Source organism: Sorex fumeus, unplaced genomic scaffold, assembly GCF_029834395.1.
Source record: "Sorex fumeus unplaced genomic scaffold, SorFum_2.1 ptg000124l, whole genome shotgun sequence".
In the NCBI taxonomy this organism is placed as follows: domain Eukaryota; kingdom Metazoa; phylum Chordata; class Mammalia; order Eulipotyphla; family Soricidae; genus Sorex; species Sorex fumeus.
This window is the reverse complement of record NW_026606181.1, coordinates 2,098,130-2,110,974: the sequence shown is the minus strand read 5'-3', so window position 1 is coordinate 2,110,974 and position 12,845 is coordinate 2,098,130. Positions and strand designations below refer to the sequence as shown.

The following is a 12,845-nucleotide window of genomic DNA, read 5'->3' as shown; positions in this document are numbered from 1 at the left end:
CCCATGTACCACAGGTAGTGGTCCAAAAACCAAAAATAAATAAATGTTTCTTTGCTAGGCATTTGTAACAATAGGAGAGCTCTATTACCAAAATAGTAATTACAAAATATAGTATTTAGTTGCAGCATGAATTTCTCAAATTCTAATACTTAAAATAAGTTTGCAAATAATTTAGATAAGATGAAATTGAAAACTCAACTATTCAAATTAGTGATTTATTTTTTGAATGGTGAATCTGAAGCAGGGACCATGTAATCATTTCAGTATTAAAACTTACAGAATAAATGCTATAGTTTACTAATTTTCTTCTATCATGATGAATTTTAGTGGATATAATTAAGTAGAACATTGTATTTATAATTATTTCAAAGAGGGCTAAAAACTACTATAAATCACAAAATCATAAAATTTAAACTTTCAAATGAGTTTTTCTGGCATTAAGATGTGTGTGTGTGTGTCTGTGTGAGAGTATGTGCATGTGTGTTTTTGTGAGAGACCGCGTGTACGTGTGTTTGTGTTAGTGCACGTGGATATGTGTGTGTGTGTGTCTGCAAGTAAATCTTGAGCTACACCTAATCTTTTGCAGTAATGATGAATTTGTTATGCACATATAGATATATACTTTTCAAAATAAACTTTTTGTTTTTTATTTCTTAGTTCTGGAAAAGCTTGTGACAGTTTTTTTGTCCTTCTCATTGAAAAGCAGCCCCCGTCACTTAACAAATTAGCTTGGCCAACTGTGGTAAGCAAGTCAAGTATGAATGATTCTTCAGTTGGCAGTGCAAGTGATTTTGTGCAGAATATTACAATAATCTGTGTCTGATTTGTAATCATGAATATTAAATGAGAACATTTTCTAGTATTTCATGTTGTGTAATTAATTTCATAACTTATTGGAAGATGGGCAAGGAAAAATATGCCAAGTCATACTGAAATCCATCATGCCTCACTATTAATATGTGAATCTCTTAGGAGTTTTAGCCTCAATAAACTGGGACTAATTTTGGAAATTTTATCTTATAGATGGAGTAATTGGGAAATTAATTGCAAAGACATTCCTTTGTTACAAATGGAGATATTTAATATGGTTGTTTGTTAGGTTCTTAATTCTTTTGTTTTTTTCGGGGGGGCTGGTGATGGTACACCCAGTGGTGCTCATACGTTGCTTAGTGATCTCTCTTGGCCATGCTCAGGAAACTTTATATGGTGCTGTGAATTTGAACCTTGATTAACTACATGCAATACAAGTGCCTTATCCATGGTGCAATGTCCCTGCTCCATAGATTTTACATTTTTATAATCAATATTTTAATAATATTTCCCAATAAATACATTTAAACTAAAGTTCTTAGTTCAGTATATATTATTTTTCAAATGTTTCTTTCTCTAACTTGCATGTATATCACAGTCAACACTTTTTTACTCTCTCAGACATGCAGTGGCCATAAGTTACTGTTTTTGTTATAAAATTTACACATGTTAACTTACATCTTCGCATATATAATGCCCACTTTTCTTTATGGTTAGTATTCAGATATTTGTGTAATACTTTATTATATTATTCTTAACTTTTCATTTAAGTGTGAAAATGTTAGTTTCAGATATTTGTAAGAAAGACTGTCCAGTTAAATTTATGTATCAGAAATTGCTCACTTTTAATTGATACATAGATCATGCAATCAGTTTAACTTATTTTGAAATGCGGTGTATTTAATTGTTACTGTGTTTGACCTATTGAATACGTCACGGGGAGCTTGCCAGGCTCTGCCGTGCGGGCGAGATACTCTCGGTAGCTTGCCGGGCTCTCCAAGAGGGGCGGAGGAATCAAACTCGGGTCGGCCATGTTGGCTGCGTGCAAGGCAAATGCCCTACCGCTGTGCTATCGCTCCCTTATCATTACACCTTTGAGCTCTTTTCAGAGGAAGCCATGAGAATCAATATTGAATCACCTATTCAATTGACTTATGTTTCTAAATTTTTGTTTGCAATTTAACAACAAAAGTATGCTATCCTTTTGAAAACCAACTATAGTTTACTTCATAGGTGGTGTTTGTCTCCTGCTGGGTGATCATTATCCACTTACAACAACCTTTTGGTGGGTCCCAATTGAGATTATGATCCCTAAAGATAGACCATAATTGGTGCATGAACTATAAAATATGTGGTATGCTTAATGTTGAGAAGTGCACATCAGTATTTATGGATTTAAAATGTAACCATTTATAATAAAAAAGATTTATACCTCAGGGGTACATTGGTGAGAAACCTACTTTTTACAGTTTCTCTCAAAACCTTTTCTTCCTTTGATGTCTCTGTCTGTTTGAACTGGTAATTAATATGGTGACAGCACCTTCTAATCCAACAAAGGGCAGTGAAATACTGTGGGAATTCTTGAGCAAACAACCTATCTTGACTTTGCTATGTGACCTTTTGGGGATATATTTTGTTTTAATTGGACTCCAGTTCTGAGTTAATTTGCTGACTTAATTGAGTAATACAAAGAATCTGAATACTAGTTTAAGATTTTAGAGATAATGTAAGAATACTGCTGTTCAAGTACATTGAGAATCATTTTCTAGTTCCTGTCATTTATGTTTAATTCCTTAAGATAGTTTTGCCCAGATGTAGTTAATTTTATATAATATTATTGAAGTAAGTAAGTTTTCAATATTAATGCTTATAAAATTGCATCACAACCATCAGAGTTCCAGAATCCACCACTGTCTTTGTGTCCTTACTAGTCTGTCCCATCACTCCATGCCACCTCCAGTATTTTTGTCAGATCCTCAGTTCTTTTGTCAGAGTACGAGGGTTTGCTTTCAATGGACACCATTGATTGGCCTGCTTTGTTTCTTTTCTTTATTCTTTTCTGTGGAGGCTAGGGGCTGTAGCCAGAAATGGTACTTCTCAGGGCTTTCTCTTTGCTCTGAGCACAGATCACCCCTTAGTGGTGCTCTGTGGACCATATAGTGCTGGGGATTGAACCAGGGTCAGCTTCTTACAAGGCAAACAACTCAACTCACTGTACTTTGACTCAGGTACTGCTTTGTTTCTTTATATGTCGTGTTTATATATCGTCTTGTTTTCAGTTCTCGGTTGTAGTAAATATTGCTGCTGACATAGAAGTGTATATATTAATTTACAAATTAATGTATCATACTCATGGAATTCGAGTAGAATCCATGGTAGTTATATTTTAATTTTTTTCAAAATCTTTACACTGTTCTTTTTTTTAATAGAGACTGAACCTGACACCTGTCTTACAAAAAATGAATATGAAAGTTCCTTTTGCACTACATTTCTGTCGGCAACATTCTGTTTTTTTATTTTTATTTTTTGACTTTCTGCTATCTACGATTCTCACTGGTTCAATATATAGTACCTTGCTATATGAATTTTCCAGGTAATTAATTGTCATGAACACTTTACATATGTCTTTTGATCATGTGTTTGTTTCTGGTAAGGAAATGTCAGATGAGCTCCTTTACCATTCTTTATGTTTGCTTTCTTTGATTGTTTTTGGACCACATTTGGTGGTGTATAGCATGGCAAGACTCAAGGGCTCGTGTGTCATTTGGGGGATGAGATGTGGGTTGGTCATATGCAAGGCAAGTACTTATCCACTGTGCTACCCTCTCCAGAAGCACTTTGCTCACGTTTTATGAATTTTGTTGTGGTCAATTGTTATATAGTTTTGTAAATTCTGAATATATCTTTGTTCTTAGCCTTTTGAAAGATTGACACATTTTATTCTTTTCCAAAATGTGTGTGTGTGTTTTTAAATAGTTAACCGTAGTTTTTTTCCACAGTGTAGAAAGTGTTTCAGTTTGATGCAGTCTTATTATTTTTGCATTATTTTCTCTGCAAGTGAAGTAAAATCATTGAGGACACCTTTGAAATCAATATCATGGATATTTCTGTTCATGTTTTCCTCAATTATTTTGTGGGTTTGAATGTAATATCAAGGTTTTAAACCATTTTGAATTCTCTGTGTGGTATGAAATAGAAACCATTTTTCTGAGGGCTTCTGGAATCTCAGTTGTAATTCATGAATTTTTATTGCAGTGTCATATTGTTTTTCCTTCTGTAGTTTTATAGTGTACTTTAAAGCCAAAGAATGCAATAACTGTCACCAGAATTGTTTTGAGTATTGGGGAGGTTTATGGTGACATACATTTTATTAGCATTTGCCTATGGGTAAATAATGCCATTAAATTTTTGCATTGAATCTCTTTAATGCTCTGAGCTGGATGATCATTTTAACAGTACTAATTTTTCCAACAATGAACATAAAGTGATTTTCTATTGTGTTCTGTTCTTTAAGTTTTGACTTTTACATGTGTAAGTCTTCCATCCCTTTGTTGAGTTGATTTATAGATTCTTTTTACCTTTTGCATGCAATTGTAAATTTTTAAAAAATTCTTTTTTTTGCTTTTATGAACATGATAGATTTATGGACCTTAATATTGTAGACTACAGCTTTTTTCTATGGTTTATTGTTTCTAAGAGTTTTCTGAATGAGATCCATAGAGACTTTTCTGTTTCACATTTTCCTGTACCATATACACTTGCAGGCACTTGTAGTTTGACTTCATTTTCTCTGATTTTATTCCATATTATTGCTCCTTTTTGTAATTCAGTACCATGTGAGGTATAGATTTTCATATATGACTTTCACTGCTTTTAGCAAAGGCCTTTCTATCTCCATTTTGTTGGGACCCTTTTACTCAAACACGGAATATTGAATCTCTCTGTTTTTTTTGATGGAGTGCCATATTTATAAAGTCCCATTGGTGTTCAGGACTTATTCTTGGCTCTTTGTTCAGAACTTATCCCTGGTAGTTCTCAGGAACTCATCTGTCATGTCAGGGGATCCAACTAGGACAACTACATGTAAGCAGGTAAACATGTATACCTACCGTAATGTCTTTTCAGTCTACAGTGAAGGGTGTCGAAACTTATCAAACACTCTGCATCGATTAATAAAATAAAGTGAGTTTAGTCTTTTGTTTATGGGTTAGTTTATATTAATTGACTTACATGCAGTTATAGCACAGCAAGTAGGCCAAATTCATGCAGCCGACCCAGGTTTGATTCCTCCGTCCCTCTCGGAGAGCCCAGCAAGCTACTGGATACTGAGAGTATCCCGCCTGCACGGCATAGCCTGGCAAGCTCCCCATGGCATATTCCCTTCACCAAATGTCTTCTGACATTTTTTATGGGTCCTTCCTCCTCTCCTGTACCCCACCCTCAGTACACTCTGTTCTGTAGAGCTGTTCACGTATTCTGTTGCCTTTGGTTATGTGTTGTTCTTTCACTGTGCTTTTCTGCATCCTACTTATTCCACATTATGAGATAGCTCATTCTGAACCTATCCCTTCCAAGTGACTTCACTCAGCATGATTCTCTCCTGATCCAATTTATGTAATAATAGATTACATGTTGTTGTTTCTTATAGCCAAGTATTATTCCATTATGTCTTTGCAACATAACATTTAAGGCGATGTTGAGTTTTATTCCTTAAGACTGTTGAGACTATATCTGTGCTCATCAGATATTCCTTTTCAGCAGTGTCTGTGACTTCTTTTGGAATTAAGGCAATGTGGCCTCATAAAAACTTAAAAAGTTTCTTCTTTTTGAATTTTGTGAAAGAGCTTAAGATAAGTAGGTGGTAGGTTCTCTTATACCCATTACTATTTGTTAATTGCTGTTTCGACAAATTATTGGTCTGTTCAGTTTTTTTCCTCCTGATTTCACTCTTGATAAGTTGTGTGCTTCTTAAAATTCATACAATTTTTTAGGGTCTCAATTTAGTAGCATGATGTTGTTCATAGTCTCTTAGGATCTTTTTTTTGAAATATTCATTATAACTTCCCTTTCATTATGACCTGATTTAAAATTTTCTGTCATGACTGTGTATCTATGTTTTTGACAGTATTTATTCTTGTGCACAAAGTCCGCATTTCATTGACTTAAACAATTTTGTTTTGTTTTTGAAGCTTGTTCTTAATACTTTGACAACAAAATTAATATAGAAATATATCTTTAACATCTGTTATTTTCAGTGAAGTATTTTAGAATCTAAACAATGTTTTTTGATAATCAAGTCATAAGTGAGACCACATGTTGCAATATGTTCCTTTAAAATTCCTTTAAATTTTAAGAGTTTATGGAGAAAACATTCTGTCCTTAACATCAGCTCTTCTTTCCTATGTGCACATTGCAGTTTCAACAAATATTTTTTTCAAATATCAACATCTGTAACTGACAGGGATAGTAATAGAATCTTTTTTTGTGTATGCATGTGTGGTGTTTTGGTCCATACAGTCATTTCTCAGTCCTTACTCCTGGCTCTGTGCCCGTAAAAAATCCCTACTGGTGTTTGGAAGACCTTATGCACTGCTGGGAAATGATCCCAGTGTACCTCATGCAAGGCAAGCATCCTATTGACTGTACTGTTGCTCCAGCCCCACAACTACAGTGAACAAAACATCAATATTTTATTACTGTTTGTTTTCCAAACTTTGCTTGTGTAAACTTGGTCATAATGTCATATGTCTCAAGTGGTTCACAGTATTCAAACTTTGTATATTTATTGCTTAATTTCTGTTTAAAATGCCATCAATGTTTGCTTCGTGATTAGTATTGCCATGCTGTGCTATCATATTTAAAAGAAAATAATAGAAAAAAGGTTTATAGTATACTCTTTATAACAATGAAAATAATACTAGTACTTGGAGGAATGAGATGGTTTCCTTAATTGCTTATAAGTAACAAAAAAGGTGCTTTATAGGACACTTAAAGGGAGGTATAATAAGTAGCTGAAAACTTATGTTTTTTTAATTTTTAAAAATTTTTAAAAATTTTTTATTAGTGAGACACCATGAGGTACAATTGTAGACTTACAAATTTTGTGCTTGGGTTTGAATTATACAATGATCAAATACCCATCCCTCCACCAGTGCCCATTTCTCACCACCATGGATCCCAGTATTCCATTGCAAGACATGCAAAAGGAATGTCTGTCGCAGCTTGTTTACCTGAGAGGACAGTAGGTGGCTTGAAAGTCCCCCGCTTCCTACTGCTGGAGTCCTGAAGGAGTTCTACTCATTACCTGGAATATAATATCTATTTGTCCACATGGCCAAATATATTGAGAAGTTGCCCACGACCTCTCAGTTCACTTCAAATATATATTTTAATGTTAACTTTGGAATCCTTTCAAACTCGTCGAACTTTCTTCAATTAAATATACCCCAAGGCTCTTTCCACCCCCCTCAACTTAAGTTGCTGTCAATTTTTTAAAGCAATCAATTGCCAGGAATGTATTTGGCCCTGGATTTGGCCTTTTTAAAAGATCAAATGCAAGGAAATTCCCTTGTGCTGCTTTTCCAATCAATTTCTTATGTAGATTAATGCTGAAAATTAATGTTCCAGGATATGTTCAAAAGCAGCATACTTGCTCTGCATCTCATCTTACTCTGCTCAGTCCAGAGAGAAGGACACCACCTTCAGTGCCAGCTCTGAATTCATTTCCTAAATTTGTTCTTTCTTCCCACCGAGTTTGTTTGTTTTTTCTTTCTACTTTGTAGAAAGAGGAGCTATTCAAATGTAGTTCCTTAATGTTATTTTTCTAATAGTGTAAATGATTGTCAGATTTAAAATTACTCATAAGGGTCCAGGTTATTGACTGTGAAAATGATCACATTTTTCAAAGCAAAGGAAAGTGCTCAGTCTTAGAACACTTTTCTATTTTTCTTAGCTTTTTTCCATTGTTTTCCATAAGCTAATATGCACTTTATATTTTAAATCTGGTTTACCTTCACCAGACAAAGAACATTATAAAATATCACTTGTTATTCTTCTAATGTAATGGAGAGTAGGATTGACACAATTTGGTTTCATTCATACATATTTTATAGTCTCCTACCTGTGAATTTAAACCTCACTTGAGAAAATTATATGATATTTAGATGCCCTCTGAGAAAGAAAGAAAATATGAAGTGATTGTCATCTCCATTATTTCCAGTAAAACAACACCTGGATCAGCAACCTCATTCTCCAGCAAATTAAAAATTTTCTGTATTATTATGTCTGCTGTTTGTCTTTGGTGAATCTAAATGCTGGAGCGATAGCACAGCAGTAGGGCGTTTACCTTGCAAGCAGCCAGCCCGGCTGAGCCAGGTTCGATTCTTCCGCCCCTCTCGGAGAGCCCGGCAAGCTACTGAGAGTATCTTGCCCGCACGGCAAAGCCTGGCAAGCTACCCATGATGTATTCAATATGACAAACACAGTAACAAGTCTCAAAACGGAGACATTAGTGGACCCGCTCGAGCAAATTGATGAACAATGGGAGGACAGTGATACAGTGATACAGTGAATCTAAATGATCATCCTATACACTTAATTACTATGTTTTTCATTTTGTTGATTTTTCAATCTATTTCTCTTATCACATGGAACTAATCCTGAATTATTTGTGCTTCTCTCTCCACATTGATGTTGAATAAACTTGCTGTGCAAAATACATCCTCATGTTTTTCTAAGTAAACTGGATTTTCTGTACTTGAGTATCTTTAGTTCTCCTTTAACAAGTTAATTGCATCCCCTGAGATTATTTCATATTCACCCTCCTCAACTGGATATCTGCAAGTGACTTTTGAAATATATGTAAACCTATATGCTTATTCCATAATTCATTAAGAAACCCCTCACTTCTTCATCACAGATATCTCTATAATTTAGCCTTTCCCACCCCACACCCCCAGCTTTTGGGTTACACAGGGAGTGTTCAGGGTTTACCCTTGTCTGTACAATTGCCCATGTGTAAGGCAAGCATCCTACTAGCAATACTATTGTTTAGGATCCAGTTTTGCCTTTTATTTATTTTTTTTGAGGTGCAGAAGCTTCTAAGTTTAAGATAGTTCCATTTATCTATCTCTGTTTTCACTTGCTTGGCCAGTGGCGTAACATCTTTTTTTTTTAATTAATTAATTTATTTTTTAATAGTGAGGCACCATGAGGTACAGTTGTAGACTTAAACATTTGTGTGCTTGGGTTTCGATTATACAATGATCAAACACCCATCCCTCCACCAGTGTGCATTTCCCACCACCACGGATCCCAGCATCCCCTCCCCCACCCAACCCCCATCCCACCCAGCCTCTGTGGCAGGGCATTTCCCTCTCTCTCCTTTTGAGTGCCATGGTCAGCAAAAGAGGCATTGAGTGGCAATCATGCTTGGTCGACAGTCTACCCTCAGCATGCTCTCCCATCATGGGCGGATCCTCCCAACACCCTTTATTTGGTGTTCCCTTTTAATTTTCTTGCTTGTTTAATTCAGCGAGCCTTTACTGAGTTTCTCTGTATATGCTGTTTTAGAGTATAGGCAACTTCTATCAAGTTTTTAGGTTTTTTGGTAGAAACAACTTGTTTTGTGGTATTCACAACAAGTGTGCACAGGGCTTGCTCCTGCTGTGCTCGAGGATCACTCCTGGCGATGCTTCAGGGACCATATGTGGTGCATGGGATTGACCTGGATCAGCGGGATGTCAGACAAGCACCTCATTGGCTTTACTATTCCTTAAGCTCCAGACATACCTTTTTATACAGATAGAATGAAAAAGATTAGAGAAGATCAGATCAACACACTTTTCACCAGATTACTTCAACTTCATTAAAATTGAATACTAACATGATATGTAGAGAAAATACATTACCAATCAAATATTTCTCCAGGCTATTATTGACCTTTAAGGAACTAATGAGTTAATGTGGAAGAGAGTGAATTTTGTATATATTTATAAATTACATACTTTAAGATTAGCAGAGAAACAAAGCTTAGTCTTGAAATTTTTATCGCATAAAATTTTTGTATACACCAAGCTCTAGATAAGGGATTATTGTTTTTTATGTTACTAAATTAGACCTAAATCCTGCTATTTATTTAAAATAAAAATTAGATTAATGTTTAAAACTTGAGTGACATTTATTTAACTTTTTAATGTTGTCATTAATAGAAGGAATTTGCAGAATATACTTTTATTTTTATATATATGAACGAAATTTATTTTAAAATATATTTGTTTCATAAAATGTAGAAATTGGAAATTACAATACCAATTATGATTCATGCAGAAGCTTAAAATATGACCAAATATTATGACTAGTGTGCACAAAATCATAATATGCTGTAGCTCAGAGGTTGAAATAGTCCACATATTAATAAATATATGGGTCTATAAATCATAGTTATTACATGCAATGAGACATTCACCCATACTAAAGATATATATACATATAGTTCCATGTTTGAATATTGAAAACATAATTGCAATTAAATAAGGAAGACAAAAAGGGATCAATATTGTATCATTGATGCAGTAATTAGAATTGAAAAACTCATAGCTACACAAAGTAGAAAGAACTTACCAGGGACTATGGATGAGGAAGAATAGAGTGCTACTGTTTAATGTATCTGCTTATTATCTGGCTGGGAATATTCAAAATTCTGGAAATGTACTATTGGTTGCACATTCCTTATGTGTACTTTTACACAGCTGAATTGCACATTGAAAAAAAGTGGAAAATTTTATGTCTATTTTACACAGTAAAATGTACCGTTACAAAATATTACATAATGAATTTTCATAGCAGTTTACAGTCAAGATGTTATTTTCAAAGATACTTCAGCAATGTAAGTGTGACTTGCACAGGTCAATATTCTTTTGCAGTGGCTTTTAACTTTTTTCTATTTGCTAATCAGCACTGGTATATGAACTAATGGTTGAAAATCACTGATATAATAAATATAGAAGGAAATATTCTCAACAAAATTTTATCATCCAAATAGGACTTATTCTAAAGATGCAGGAAAAGTTCAGCCTACTTGGATTAATCAATGTATCAAATCAGCAAAAAGGATGATAAAAATTACATATTAATAATAGATGCTAAAAACAATTTTGGCAAGGTTTAGCATTCACTTACGATGAGAAGATTCAAATGATTGGGAATGGAAGAACAGCATGATAAGGCCCATTTATAGCAGTTTTCCTAAATCTGGGACATTATAATTAGAGGATTCAACTTTGTGTTTTGAGTGTGTACTGGATATCATCACTGAGAAAAATAGTGAACAGACTAGTTTGTCACACTTAAAAATATTCTTTTATTTCCAGAATTTTATTTTATTAAACTGCTATGGATTACAAAGTTATTCATAGTTGGTGTTTGGACACGCAATGTTCCATCACCAATCCAACCACCTGTGTCCACTTCCCTTCACCAGTATTCTCAGATTCCTACTCCTACCTGCCCACTCCAGCCCCAGCCTGCCATCTTGACAGGCTCCTTTGACATTGGGTTATTAAAGTTTGTTTGGCTCTTGTAAGTCAGTGTTGTTTACTTTGTGGTTTGGATATTGAGCTCTTATCATTCCTTAACACCATCAACGTACCTGGGTCCTCTTGATCCATATTCCCGTTGCTTCTTACCTACCTCTTCTCTCCTTCCCTTTCACTATTTCTTTTCTTCTCCTCTATACACTCCAAGGCCAAGGGTTATCTAAGCATTCCGTCTGCCTGTCCCCCTCCCCTTCAACCTTTTTTCTCATCCAGTTACTCTAAATACCCCACATAAGTGATATCATCCTGTTTTTATTTTCTAGCTTACTTCATGTGGCACGCTATCTTCTAGTTTCATCTGTGTTGCACCGAATTGCATGATTTCATCTAAATTCCTTATTGCTTGATAGTATTCCATTGTGGATATGTCTTCATGATCCAATGATCTGCTGTTGAACATCAACATCGTTTCAAAATCTTTGCTGTTGTACTCAATGCCGCGATGAATATTGGTATGAATGAGTGTGAGACTGAGTGATTTTCTGTCTTGGGGGTAGATACAGTGTAAGGTGGAATTGTTTCAAAATTAAACAAAATTTAATTTAAAAATATTACTTTAAAATTATCTGAGGAACTTTTTTGAGACTGCAAAATATATCAGTGATAAAATAAACATTGGAATTCAGATTTTTGTACCCTTTGCATGGAACCACTGTTATGATTCACTTTCTTTTAGGAGGCAATGAGAGAATTCTGGACAGAGCCTGCTCAGATCACGAAGTCCCACAGATGGAAAAACAGATGTGTTTCTCCCCTGGCGTTAAGTGAGGCAGAAATAATGCAGTCATTAGTTGGAGTGTATCTAAAAGGTTTTATAGTTTAACCTGCGTACTCAATTCAGGAATCGTTTCTATAATATCTTTGATATTTATCTAATTGTCTATGAATACAGGGCTGATTAAAATGAAAGTTCACTGTATTAAAATGCAGCTGGATCTAATATTGAATATAGATAGCCATTTAGTATTTTTCTCATTAAAATATGATCTTTATCTAAAATTGCTGAATGTCTTGTGTCTGCATTTTGTTATTCTAAAAAACTCACTTGAAATACTTGAATTGGGGTATTACATGGATTGTTATATTGTCTTCATTTTGTCTCTGCACACCACAGTTAAAAATAAACTCCTATTATGAAACTGCTTGCATCTTATAAACTCCTCTAATGGTTTCATCTCTTCTACACCACTGTTTATGTTTTACCAGCAATTTGCCATTGTACATTTTTTTCCATCTACATTCACACTCTCCTGGCAATCTCATTAGCAGTCTCACATATAAAATCTGTAGTTTGATGATCTGTCTCAGACAAAGATGGTGTTGCTCTCTGATGCCGCCACATGGTATTCTGGGCATCTCAGATTACACTGGTAGTCTTCTCAACCAAAGTCTGTTTAACTTGTTGGCTATGGCGTCCTTTCTTTTACTTGTTAAGGTAAA

General features: G+C 34.7%; 1 protein-coding gene across 2 annotated transcripts in view; it reads left to right on the top strand.

The window, feature by feature from the left end:
• Positions 1 to 12,845, top strand: part of KHDRBS2 (KH RNA binding domain containing, signal transduction associated 2) — a 535,359-nt gene that overhangs the window by 100,895 nt on the left and 421,619 nt on the right. The gene's annotated exons all lie outside the window — the stretch shown is intronic.